The following is a 12,481-nucleotide window of genomic DNA, read 5'->3' on the forward strand; positions in this document are numbered from 1 at the left end:
AAGGGATGCTCTGCTTGCTATAAACGCTCTCCCCTGTCACGTTTATGCTGCTTGAACTGTTCGGACTGCAGAGAGGAGGAGGGAGAGCGAGACAGAAGCAGGGATAGGGTTGGAGGTGGTGGTGGAGGCAGGGGGGGGGGGGGGGGGGGGTGTCAGGCCTGTACAGACCGCTCCGTGAAGGGACTGCTCTGTGGATAAATGGGTGACTCACAACACCATCAACCATCCACTGATTGTTTTCTCCGAAACACCCCGGCCGTTGTTCATCTCACAGGATCACTTTTATTCATGTTCGTGTTGAGCTCTTCTGAAATGGAGCTAAAGCCTCTGTGAGCCACGCTGGTGAATACTGAACGCCGGCTGCGCATTGTGCGTTTTGGTGCAGGTACAGGTTTTCCCTCCCCTCCTAAAGAGAGCCTTAAGAATTTCTAAGGTCTGAAAAGCCTTTAACAGACCAAGCCATTCACCTCATGTCTGCACTAATATCTGCACATGTAAAGGGAACATAATATTACCATTATGCTACAGCCATGTAAGCTCTCTGTTTGAACTTGAATTTCATATTTGACGTAGGGGCTCTTTGGCATTTCTCCAACTGCGTCTCTTAAAATGGAGAGATTTCATCACATTTAGATTTTTTTTAAATAATACATTATGAGCTTCTGAAATGTTGACATATCAGACACCTTTAATATCGTTTCAAGCACTAGCAGTTAACTTTTTACATCGTGGGCCTCAATTCAAGAGTAAATACACTGTTTCCCTCCACAAATGAATGATGGCCTAAGAAGGACAGGTGCAGGATCACAAAAGAAGCTTCGGCTCTGACTTTGTATACAAATGGACACAATGACAGCTTCTGCTGGACGTACAGATAGAAATTTGTTTTTTTCTACATCAATGACATTCATGAAGTGTCCTTCAGCACAGAACCAGTCCTGCTTCCTCTTTTGTGAAGTGTCCTGGATGGGGACTGTGAATTTAAAGCCCCTTCTGGTGGTTTCTAACTGTCCCTGCGCAGTTCAGGCTTTAGCTGCATGACAGACAAATTCTTCCCCCTGGATTCAGCAGAGCTCCGACTGCTGCTGTCGCATTGGCACCACTGACTTATCCTGAAAGAGGTGGTCAGACATGCTGTTCTCTCTCTCTTTATTTCCTAAATAGTGATGCCAATTCTGAATTCATCATCTAGAGCCGGAGGAGACATGGCGATTCAGTCTGAGGTTACGACAAGGGATGCACAAAGGGGGTTACATTCTAAGTGGGTTTTGCACCGTCTCCTTTCATGACAAAGTTGACGACAGGGCTTTAACTTTTGAAAAGGCCTCAGATATTACATTTAAGCTACAGAAGATAACATTTTAACAATTTAACAAGTCTAAGCATAAGAGGGGGTTTGAGCAAAAACTGTAAATCAAACGACGGAAACAAAAAGTCAGGATGAATCTACTGCAGATGCATTTTAAAGTAAAGGTGAAACATTTTGTATTTTTTAAGAATCACATGAGGAGTTTGGTACTATTGTTATGCCAAAACTACCAGCCAGTTAGCATAGCTTAGCACAAAGTAGGAAAACAGGGAAACGGCTGTCTAAAGACAACCAGCACCTCCAGACTTCACTAATTGTTAAACTAATCAAAATCAATTGATAAGAATGTGTGATTTTATGGAGGATATATTATGATAAAACATAGGCTAACACATTCCTGTAACACAAGTACTTTTTTATTCTTTTGGTGCCAGTTAGTTTGATAGGAGGCTCTTGTTAGCTTTGCATAGAGCCAATTCCTCCTGTCTCCAGTGTGTAAGCTAAGCTAAGCTATTCAGATGTTGGCTTTTGCTTTAGCGTCAAAACAAGTGATTGGCATCACTTTTAAGCATATTTTCTTAAAATATTAAACTAATGTTTCAGTGTCAAACAGTGTTTCTGTGGTTATTTTAAACAAAGAGTGTTGTTCGTTAGTGCTAGCTAGATACGCAACAGCAAAATATAAAGAAAACAACTTTTATTGCTTTTTTGTGTCCTCTTACTTACAAACACAGAGAAAACAAAATGGCCAATCCTGAGGCTGCAGGACCATAGGGAGAAAACACAGTTTCACTATGTCACTGAAGCTTTTATTAGAAAGTGTGAAAGTGTGATTTCTAAAACTAATCTGGACGAAACCGTTGTCTCATTGTATTTTGTGGGGTAGTTTGAATGGTTATTAACTGAGATAGGTAGCAGGTATGAGCAGCATGAGTCTATTAATTCTTGCACAAGAGCACAGCTTCTCTAAATTTAGTTTAGTTTATCTTACATCAGTTGTATCCTTTCACAGACGTGATGTGGTTAATATTATCTCCCAAGCGATGCTTTTGCTTTTGAAGCCTTTCTGGAACCGAGAATCAAGAAGTCTGCCATGATTTTACCTTTTAAAGGTACATTTATGAGACAGGCACTGTCATCTTTCTACCATCTGTCCTCTCTCCTGCTGTCTCAGGTTCTGACAGTTATTCTTTTGATTAATAAAATGAGTTTAGGGAAAGCAAATGAAAATGGTCAGAAAGAGGAAGAAAAGAGTGTAGAGACAGAAAATTTTAATATGGATATAAATTTGAGAGAAAGTGCTAAAGAAAATGATTGACAGGTTGAATCTTTTGAAGAAAGTTTGCAGTAAAAAGTGTCATTAATGTTTCATAGATTAGATCTTTGCCTCTATTGGAGTCATCCAGAACAAATATTAAATTCCAGATGCCCAGGAATAAACTTTGGGTGTCAGATTTTGCTATGGCAAGCCGATGGAGTGAAATTACATGTGTGTGTCCATGTGCAGGGTACGATGCAGCCTGCTATGGTTTCACATTGATCTGTAGCTTCAAACATATCATTTTCACCACCAGCATTAGCCGATGCTTTGGTAGCATTGTATTCTTAAGCATCCCTTACATGACTAAAGCTTCCATTTCCAGAATAAAAGCATTTATAGACATCTTAGCCCTGCATCGGTGAAGCATAATGCCTCAATCAATCCGCCTGGACCAACATGAATGCACCTTCTGTGCTCTGCGCTGCATGGCCCGGGTGTGCTCAGGTGCAGGGATAATGCGACTGTATCAGTCTTCTGCAAACATGACCCCGAGTGGAGTGTGGGGATGGTTTTCATTCAAGGTTCAATGGATTGTTTTGTGGCTTTTTCTGGGGATGTTGTTGCTGCAGGTCTCAGTCGGGCTGGGTAATTTATGATGCTGCAGTGCAGCTGACCAGGCCTGTTGGTGCAGGTCGGCCTCTGCATTGCTTTAACTTAAACCTTTATCAGTCTGATATGTCTCATAGTTCATTTGTTTTATTTTTTCAGCTGAGTTTTGTCGCATTAAAACTTCAACATGGAGCAAACACTGTATTACATTATAAAGAGCTGCATAGGGCATAATGGTATGCATGGTCTGACGTATAATGTATTATTATGCATCTGGTTTGACTATGTGATTAGTTTTTAGCTACACAGTCACAATACAGGTTTATTAAATCTGTTTAGATGAATTCATAATGCCTTAGCTTCAATGTCCATGTAATGTTTCTGAGCAGTATCTGTGTTATTGATTATTTTAGACTGACCAGCACTGGAGGTCAGCACTGCAGTATTTACTGTAGGAACAGAAATATTGAAATATCTTCCTCTATGCTAGTAGACTTAGATCTTTGGGTTTTGGACTGTTCTTTCTTGACTTGAATTCTTGGACTTTTTTTGACTTTTTTTATAGACCAAGCTATGAACAGATTTTTAGCACTGATATTTAAAAAATCCACAAAGAAGTATTCAGCAGTTATTTAGTGGCTACAGGTGAAGAAGGAAGCAGAGGTGTCATTTCTTATTTTTATGTGTTTCCTGTCAGGTTTTTCTCATCCGCTGTGTGCACTTAAATGTTAATTTTCATGACTCCTCAAATATTTAACAGGCTTTAATGTGACACTGAAGTGGCCTGGCTACTATAATTTATGAGCGTGAATGATTAGAGAATCATGTTGGATGAGAATTGGATGTATGCTGTTGAACTGCGAAATTAACCTCAGGGGATCAGGGATTGGAATTTTCTTTTCTGCTGGCAACACTTTCTATAATCCCCAAGTGTGCTAATCTGCTCCATGCTAGAAAAAAAAGTTGTGACCAAAAAGGAAATGAAAGTCATCGATATTGATTAGGGCCTAACAGAATGTTGGGCCCTTAGTGCTGCACTGCTAAACCATCAGGAATGCTTCCTTTTGACTCTTTATACTTCAGCGTTTCCCGCCTGAGATTCCATCTAAGTCACAGATATAAAAAGAACATCTGCTGTCGCACCTCGCTCTCCCTGACATTTATGACGTTGTAAAACACGATAGGTTGTGCTTCCAATTCAGAACCACCAACATCCCAAGCCCCCCTCCACCCCGCCTGAACCTACCTGCTCTGTCTCCTTTCAACTTTACTGCCAGCATCAGCCCATGAGGAGCATTCCCTGTCACCTCTCGCTTGCCAAATGTCATATCTCCGCGGCCCTCTAGCAGCCAAAACGTCACAGCCGCTCTGTAATAAATGTGGCTCTGGGTGCTCCCTTGAGTGGGTGAAAAGATGAAGCCAGAACCCCTTACACGCACAGAAACCACAGCGGTGACTGTGAGCACCGGGCTGAAGGGCGTGGTAAGCTACGCATACTAAATAAGGCCTAATTTTAATCATTTTTTATCCTTGTTCGTGATTACTTTCTGTTTCTCTCATCTCCCTATCTGAGTTTAAAAATAAGCACGTCGGCCTGCACCACTGAGATGTTCCTGTCTGGTCTATTGTCCTTTCCATTCTGCCCTGCGCTTGTTTCCAAGGAGCAGGGAGCTGGCTGATAAGCAGCAGCTGCGTAACAGTGGGCAGAGGGATGCAGGAAATCACCAGGCTTGTCCTCATCTAGCAAACCTTTTAAACTCTCTGGTCTCTATTGGAAAATGCAGCCGCAACATCGCCTTCAAGAGACAATAAATATGATGATGATATTGTTTTTACCTCAGCGCTGAATGATCATCGACGAGCCGCACTGCAGTTTTCCCATCAACACACGCACAGATCGTCTTGTGGCTACATCCCTCAAGCTGTTTGGAGTGAGCGGCCGCTCTGGAAAGATAGTTAATGAGAGTAGATGTGTGACTGGAATACCATGAACACGCTGCTTCCAGAAAGCTGTAAACTTAGAGACTCAGCGTCCCAGAAACACACTCCACACTCCACACTGATGAGAAGCTGTCAACTATCACTTTAAACACTTTAGAAACCTCCCTGTTAATTTCCAAGTGTAAATTCCTCCGTCTGCTTTTCCCTCAGCCTCGACTGGAAATAGCTTAGTACACTGCCACGGGCATGGATAAGATGTGTCTTGTAGGATTTGCTTATGTGTTACCCAACATGCCTTGTAGGATATTGTGAATAGATTATGTCTGAGTACTAGTATTCTTGTACATGGAAAACACAGCCTGTTAGTTCCTCGCTGACCAAGTCACTAGGGCTTTTATGGTGATCAAACCATACATTGTGAAATTGAGTCATGCTTTCGTCTATGGAGCTGCCTCTGCCGCTTAGTTTAACTGATAGATTTAGCTTCTCTTCCCATCCCCCCTTACCATCTCATCTTATTCTGTATGCAAACCTTCAGGACAAACATGGTGTCCTGATGTCAGCCTGCATTAGTGAATTCCTAGCACTTATTTAGACACTATATCATGAAAGTGACACTGTAATTCAATGATGCAGATTGCATGACTGAGTTAAGGTTTGAATGCAGATGTGTTCGTGTTCAAATGGAATGTAGTTATATATGGTCTGATGATTTGTTTTTGTCTGAATAGGCAACTAACCAAGGTTGTTTAATTTAATATCGTAGATGTAAAAGAAAATGTGCCAATTTTCAGATATAAAAAGCTGGAACCAGTGATTTCTTGAAATGTTTTTAAAATCATGTCTAAATGGGTTGGTTTCAGTATAACTGTAAATAAGCAAGTAAGTCTTTAAGTTAATATATTTCGGTGTACAACCATGCCAGCAGCTCTTTAAACTAAATGCTAACATCAGTGCAGCAATGCCAACATGCAAATATTTGTCAGCTATAAAATTTAGCCTGTTCACCATATTAATTTTGCATGTTAATGATAACGAATGTTTGACCGACCAAATGCTCCCATCCCTAATGAATGAAGAGATCTCAGGATTCCTGCGTGATTCTGTGATGATCGACCAGTAGACAAATAATGTAACCTTTTTGAAATCTAGTTTTAATGGCCAATTTAATTCAATCTTTTTGAAAGGCCATCCTCGTTCTGAAGCCGTTCACCTGCAGATTTATGTGATTGGTTACAGTGGGATGAGCCGGATGAATTAGTGATGGGGTCTTGGACTCCTCAGGTCAATAATTCATGGTATTCTTATAAGAGCGAGCAACTGGAATGTCGCTGCAGCAGTTAATGCTAGGTCCTCGGTACAGAGGGAGCTGTCGGGACACTTGGGCTCGATGAGTAATGTTACATCACAGCTGTTGAGGCTCGCTGTGATTCCTGGAAGGACAGTGTCATCTTGTTGTCATGGTCATAAGATGCTGAAACCTCCAAACAGAAATGCTTTTAATTGGAAGAAGCAATTCGGCGTACAGAATCATTTAGTGTTCTTCTAAGCTGCTAAATGGCCGCTGTAGTCTTGACAGGATAACATGTCATTTCACTTTTGCATTGTCATTTGAGACCGAATCAAAATGTTGCCAATATAAAAAGCAACGATCTTTTATCACATGATCTATTACAGCTTTTGTTACTGCGGTCATCTGCAATGAGAGATAACTGCCATATAAGTGAAGCACTATAGAAACCTTTACAAATAAGTCCTTTTACATAACAATATCTTTTTTTTTACAGATGCTATTCACATTCATGTCTTACTATGCTGACTGCAGTGAGATGGTTTGTTTTAAACTGCCAGGCCTGATGATGACCTTTATTTCCAGTTATTGTCATTTGAACACTGTGTTGGTCTCGTTCTCTTTCTGAGCGTATCATGAGCTAATTAAGTTGAGAAGAATTAAAATAAGCAAAAAAGGGAGATATTTTTCAAATAGCCAATAGTGTGTGTTCTGAAGCCTCTAACAGACGGTGTCCATGCCACGTTTCCATCAAGGATCTGAAGTTCAAGAAAGATAAAGAGAGATGATTGATACCTGAAATTAAAACTGGAAAGCAAACAAAATGGCAGCCAAATGCGTGTGTGCACATTTTCTAATTAAGGAGCTATGATTTTCATCAAGATGCTTTGCATTTACCAAAGGAACATGACTTGTTCTAGCTTGTGATCATATACTGTACTGCATTACAGAATTTGCTGTTATCTTAATGTGAGATTCACTCTTATTGATGCAGTTTAGATGACTTGATTCGGTGGTTGCAACCTCAAACTTTACAGAGGAAGGAAGACAAAGATAAAAGACGTGCAGGAGGAATGAAAGCTATCAAACGATATAGGAGGAAAAGAACGGAGAAATAGTTGAGGAGGAGCAGCTGGTGGGGGCTGGTAATCTTCTGCAGGTAGAATGTGATTGGACAGGGTATGAAATATGCCATCCACCTCTGGGAGGGAATGAATGGGGAATGGAAATAATGGAATCTTCATATCTTTCTTTATAGTCCCCATGGCTATTACACTGAAGTGTCAGTTCTAGTAAACAGGACAGTAAACAGGGGGATTGATGGACGGATGGACAGACGGAGGGATGGAGCTTGAAAGATGGATGCTCTATCAAACATTCATGGATGTTTTGATTAATACAGAGATGGTTCCATAGTATGTAAATGAGTCAATAGCCATGTTCTAAAGCTCAGCTGGTTATTCCACAAACTGTTGATGAATGTGCAGGGCTCATCCTCATTCCTCTAACTGCCTTGAAATCTATGATAATTATTGCTAAGCACGACTCCTATAAATCACTGCACCTTTTCTTGTGCCATAAATTGAATCATGCTAATCAGCAAACTTCACACTGCCAAGGGCAACATGGATGTAATAAAGTGTGTGTGCGCCTGCCACACAGGACAGTGGTGGGTTTGTGTGTTTGGCGCACCGTGCCACAGCCGTAGTTTGATTTTAATAACGTTTGATACTTTTTTCCCCTGCTGTTGTTCTTTATTACCTTCCTGTTAAATTCAGGACAGAGGGTCACAGCTCTCACCATTTCCTGTCATAGATGTCTGCATCAGAGTAACACACGATGACAAGGTGACAGAAACTCAAGGGCAAAGGTTGTGTGGGTGTGTGTCAACACACAGCGGTTGACATACTCAAAATGAATTGGTTTAAAGTCAACAAAGGAGATATACAGTGAATGGAGCCGGTTTCCTTTATATTTCCGCCCGATGTTAACAATGGGAACGAGGGGCTTTTAGCGACATTTGTGGCAGATGGATAGTGATGTTTCCTCGGTGTTAGATACATAAAGGATTCTGTCAGTTTTTATACCACTCCTTATGACAAATGAAAAGTAACATGCCACTAGAATGTCCCTCGATAGAGCCCATACCGCTGCCCAGCCCCAACAGTCCCCTTCGATTCAGCCAAGCTGCACCACATTACACGCACTCATAGATATCATCGATTTATTTTTTCATCAAGATCGATAAATTATTCTCAGGGGAAATATTTTAATGAATGTCTATCCTATCTGACAGTGTTATGTAGATTGGAGAAAACAAATTCCTGCGTGCAAATGTACCAGACCCATACCGTATCTTTCCAACAAGTTTTGTAGTAATCTGCATAGTTTTTGTGTAATCCTGCTAACTAATAGACACGCAATCACAAATTAAAACATAAGCTCCTTGGCAGAGGTAATATATTAGTCTATTAAGGATTATAGATAACTAGATATCTGTAGTCTGATTACAGGATAGAGTGATTACTGCTACTGATAAAATTAGGTTTATTTAGTTTTGAAAACAGTTACTCATCTGAGTGAGCAGAGGAGTAATTTACCAGTTTGTATACATCAGCATTAATGTAAAATATTACATTTCAAGTTTTAATGAGTACAGTTATTTTTGGCACGTGTTGTGATGTAAACGGCACATGCACACTGGAGACCCACTTCAGCCAGATTAAGAGATCCTGATATGTCCAGTCAGAAGTTTATTATCTTCCTCTAATGTGCTGACTGAGGACTTTGTGTGAGTGATTAAAAACGATCTCTCAGTTGGACGGCCCAACATTTAATCAGACGGGAATCTCCAGACGAATTAGTGTCCTTTGACAGGCACCATTTCATGGATGGCAGAGCGGGTCTGCTGGTTAAAGATTCTGTAACTCAAAGGCCACCACTTAATTTCAGGTGGTCACGACCTACGTATCAGTACTTTCTCTTTATCTATCTATACCTTCTATTGTTCTATGGGATCAGTGATGAAGAATATCACACTCATTGGTCTTGAGATAAAGTCAGAAGTTGTTTGAGCTCTTAATTTAGCTTTTTGGTGTTGATTGGATGGAATTAATTAGCTCAGATGCCTTTTGAAATGACTCCTTTGTTCGTTTTAATTGATTCTAGTTTGTGCATCAGTGATCAAGCCAGGCAATGGATTTAGGAGGAGAGCACAGTGTGATCTTGCACTGCAGCTGAACACAGAGCTGCATGTCAGTGCATAAAAATGGTAAAATTAACATACTGACCAGAGGAGAAAATATTTGAACAGTTTAATCACAGCTGCACAAGTCGAGGACACGCAAAATGGCCTTTCTGATCCTTCATTGAGTCGTATATGATATATTCAGGCTGAGTCTGGGTTTGAATCATGTCTCTTTACATCCCACTGTCTCTGTCAGAAAAGCCTGTGGAAAAAAACATGTATCACATATATGTCTGGAGGTGACAATTGAGGCAAATGTTTGCATTTACTCCTTTTTAATTTTAACAGAGTAATGAATCTGTACACAAATTATTTATTGTCTTTAAACTTTCACATTACGTTGGTCTTAAAGGTATCTAATGATAAACCCAAAACTATTTTCTCGTAGCCTTTGACCATTTACCATGATCTTCTTCCTTCAATGGAACCCGCTCAAGTGTCACCACAGGACCCAGGACTTCAGTGATTCACAGGTTGCAGTAGAGTACAGTCCAAAGCTCCAGGAGGGGAAACATTTCTACAAACCTGCATGTTACTCCTCATTTCTATAATACCAAAGTACTATACCCAAACCGGACCTTTATAGGTATAGGTTATGAATACATTTAAATGGGATAAAATCCAACACCAAAACATGCCCGCAGATGAATGCGCTGATTAGAAAAGCGTTTTCTAACGTAACGCCTCCTCCACACTGGATCTGTTCTGTTGATGAACTTGCTCCGGTGCTGAGGCGGGCGGTGCTCAGGGCACTAAGATGCAGAAATGGGGAGCTCAATTGAGTAAAGTAAAAGGTCAGCGTGGCCTGTTAAAACTTAATTGCCTGAATTTAGTTACATGGCTGCACAGGCAGGCGGGCGATGATGCCCCTCTCCTCCTTCAGCGAGTCGCTCTGAAGAGGATTTGACTCGGTTCAGACATTAGGCAATGCACGGTCCGGTCAGAGGTTTATATAACCCAACATGGCCGCTGCTGTTTTGAAGCGATGCAGGAGAGCAAGAGGGAAAGTGGGAGTGATGTGAGAAGTCAGAGCAGGAAGGGATGGAATGAATGGGATTCACAAATATAATTGTTTCTGACTATAGTGGAACAATCTATCTAAGGATCTGCCATTCAAATGTTATAATAAAAAAGAGACTGTGCAGGACTTAATCATTATGATACAGCTGTTGATCTATATACATGACTGAATCCATCCACGGACATGAACGATTGACATGCATCTTAACCCAGGGAGGCTTTAATGATTCAGACTTCTGGCTGGCAGATGTTGTTAATGCGGATTTCTCTGTGCACACAAGTGGATGAAGCAAACACGGAGGGTACATCAGGACCTCGGAGGCAGAATATCAACCAGACGCTGCTCGCTCAGTCACCAGGATGATGCATGTCCAGGTGGAAGAAGCCATCTGTCCAATAAGAAACACACACTCTCTCGCCAATGGACTTGATCATCTCGACTGTTTCCCCTGTAATGCTTTCGTGGTGGTGCAATGCATTTTGCTGATACTTTCTTCCTTATTCGTATCCACATTAGCACCAGCATAAGCTTAGGCTATTCTGCCCGAGGTCCACCACACACACATGTACATACAGTTGCCACATAGGACTCAACAAAAAACAAACAAACAAAAGCATCTCATTGAATTAACAATGAGGTGAATATGAAAGAGAAATAGATTGTCATCTTCATCACTCCACTGAATGGAAATTTTACTTATACAGGTTATACTTTTCTGACAACTGGCACAATTAACATTAATCATTACATGCAGAGTTAGGTAAAGCAGAAGACTGGAGTAGCACCATGTAAAAGCACATTAACACAGAGGTTTGCAAGTCAAGTTTCCATGTTTGTTCGCTCTAATATTTTTTCCTCACCTTCACACCCCAGTGCTATATTACCTTGTGGGAGGAAGAAACCGTCTGTTAACACAACACTGACATATTAACACCTCATAAAGCTGAAGACACCAGGACATGTAGCAGATACAGAGCAGCGGGGAAATGTCTTGCTTATTGTAGCAACTACGTGAGTTAACCAGATAGCTGCACACTTTGTTTCTGATGTATGGCAACAAATTTTAGAGGATAGTTTTTTAACAATAAGTTGTCTAGTAATCCATTGTAGATAAAACATCTTATCATTATCGATAGACTTAACTGTAAGAAATGTTTTAAGATGGAAAAAAGTACATTTTGTGCAAAACTCTCCATTAGAGGGGAGGTTTAATTAACAGAAACCAAAATATTGAATGTGCCTCACAATTTTAAAACAATTACTGACGTACCATCAACTCCAGAGCAAAATATCTGAATGTTGTTGGGTGGGTGACTTTCTTTACCAGCATCAGTGCTGTTTTGCTCTCAGAGGTTATCGTTCACTCCAGAGCCATGATCCTCCAAAACAATGGGCCAAAAGACTCTAAAACCTTTGTAGAGCTGCAGTTGGTTGTTGAATCGCATTGTGGCGCTCTCATATTCCAGTTATTTGATTCAGTGTTAATATCACAAATATCCCTTTGTTTTTTATTTTACTTCCCTACGGATATGTATAAAAAGAAATGTTGATCCCATATCGATCCTTATTTCCTGCTCGGTACTAGACTCCATTACAGTTGCAGAATGACCTCACAACCAGAAAACAGTGGAAAGGAATTTGATTCTCAAGAGGTTTTAATAATTTGTCATGTAAATGTGGATGCTAGTTTGCAACGACGTCTCACAGACATATCCGCTGATAATCTCCAATTTATCTGACACAAGACAAGTTGTTTTAAGATCATCTTCAGAGTTAGCTCCCAGTAATCCTACATCTGCAGA

Source organism: Pleuronectes platessa, chromosome 17, assembly GCF_947347685.1.
Source record: "Pleuronectes platessa chromosome 17, fPlePla1.1, whole genome shotgun sequence".
NCBI classification, from domain to species: domain Eukaryota; kingdom Metazoa; phylum Chordata; class Actinopteri; order Pleuronectiformes; family Pleuronectidae; genus Pleuronectes; species Pleuronectes platessa.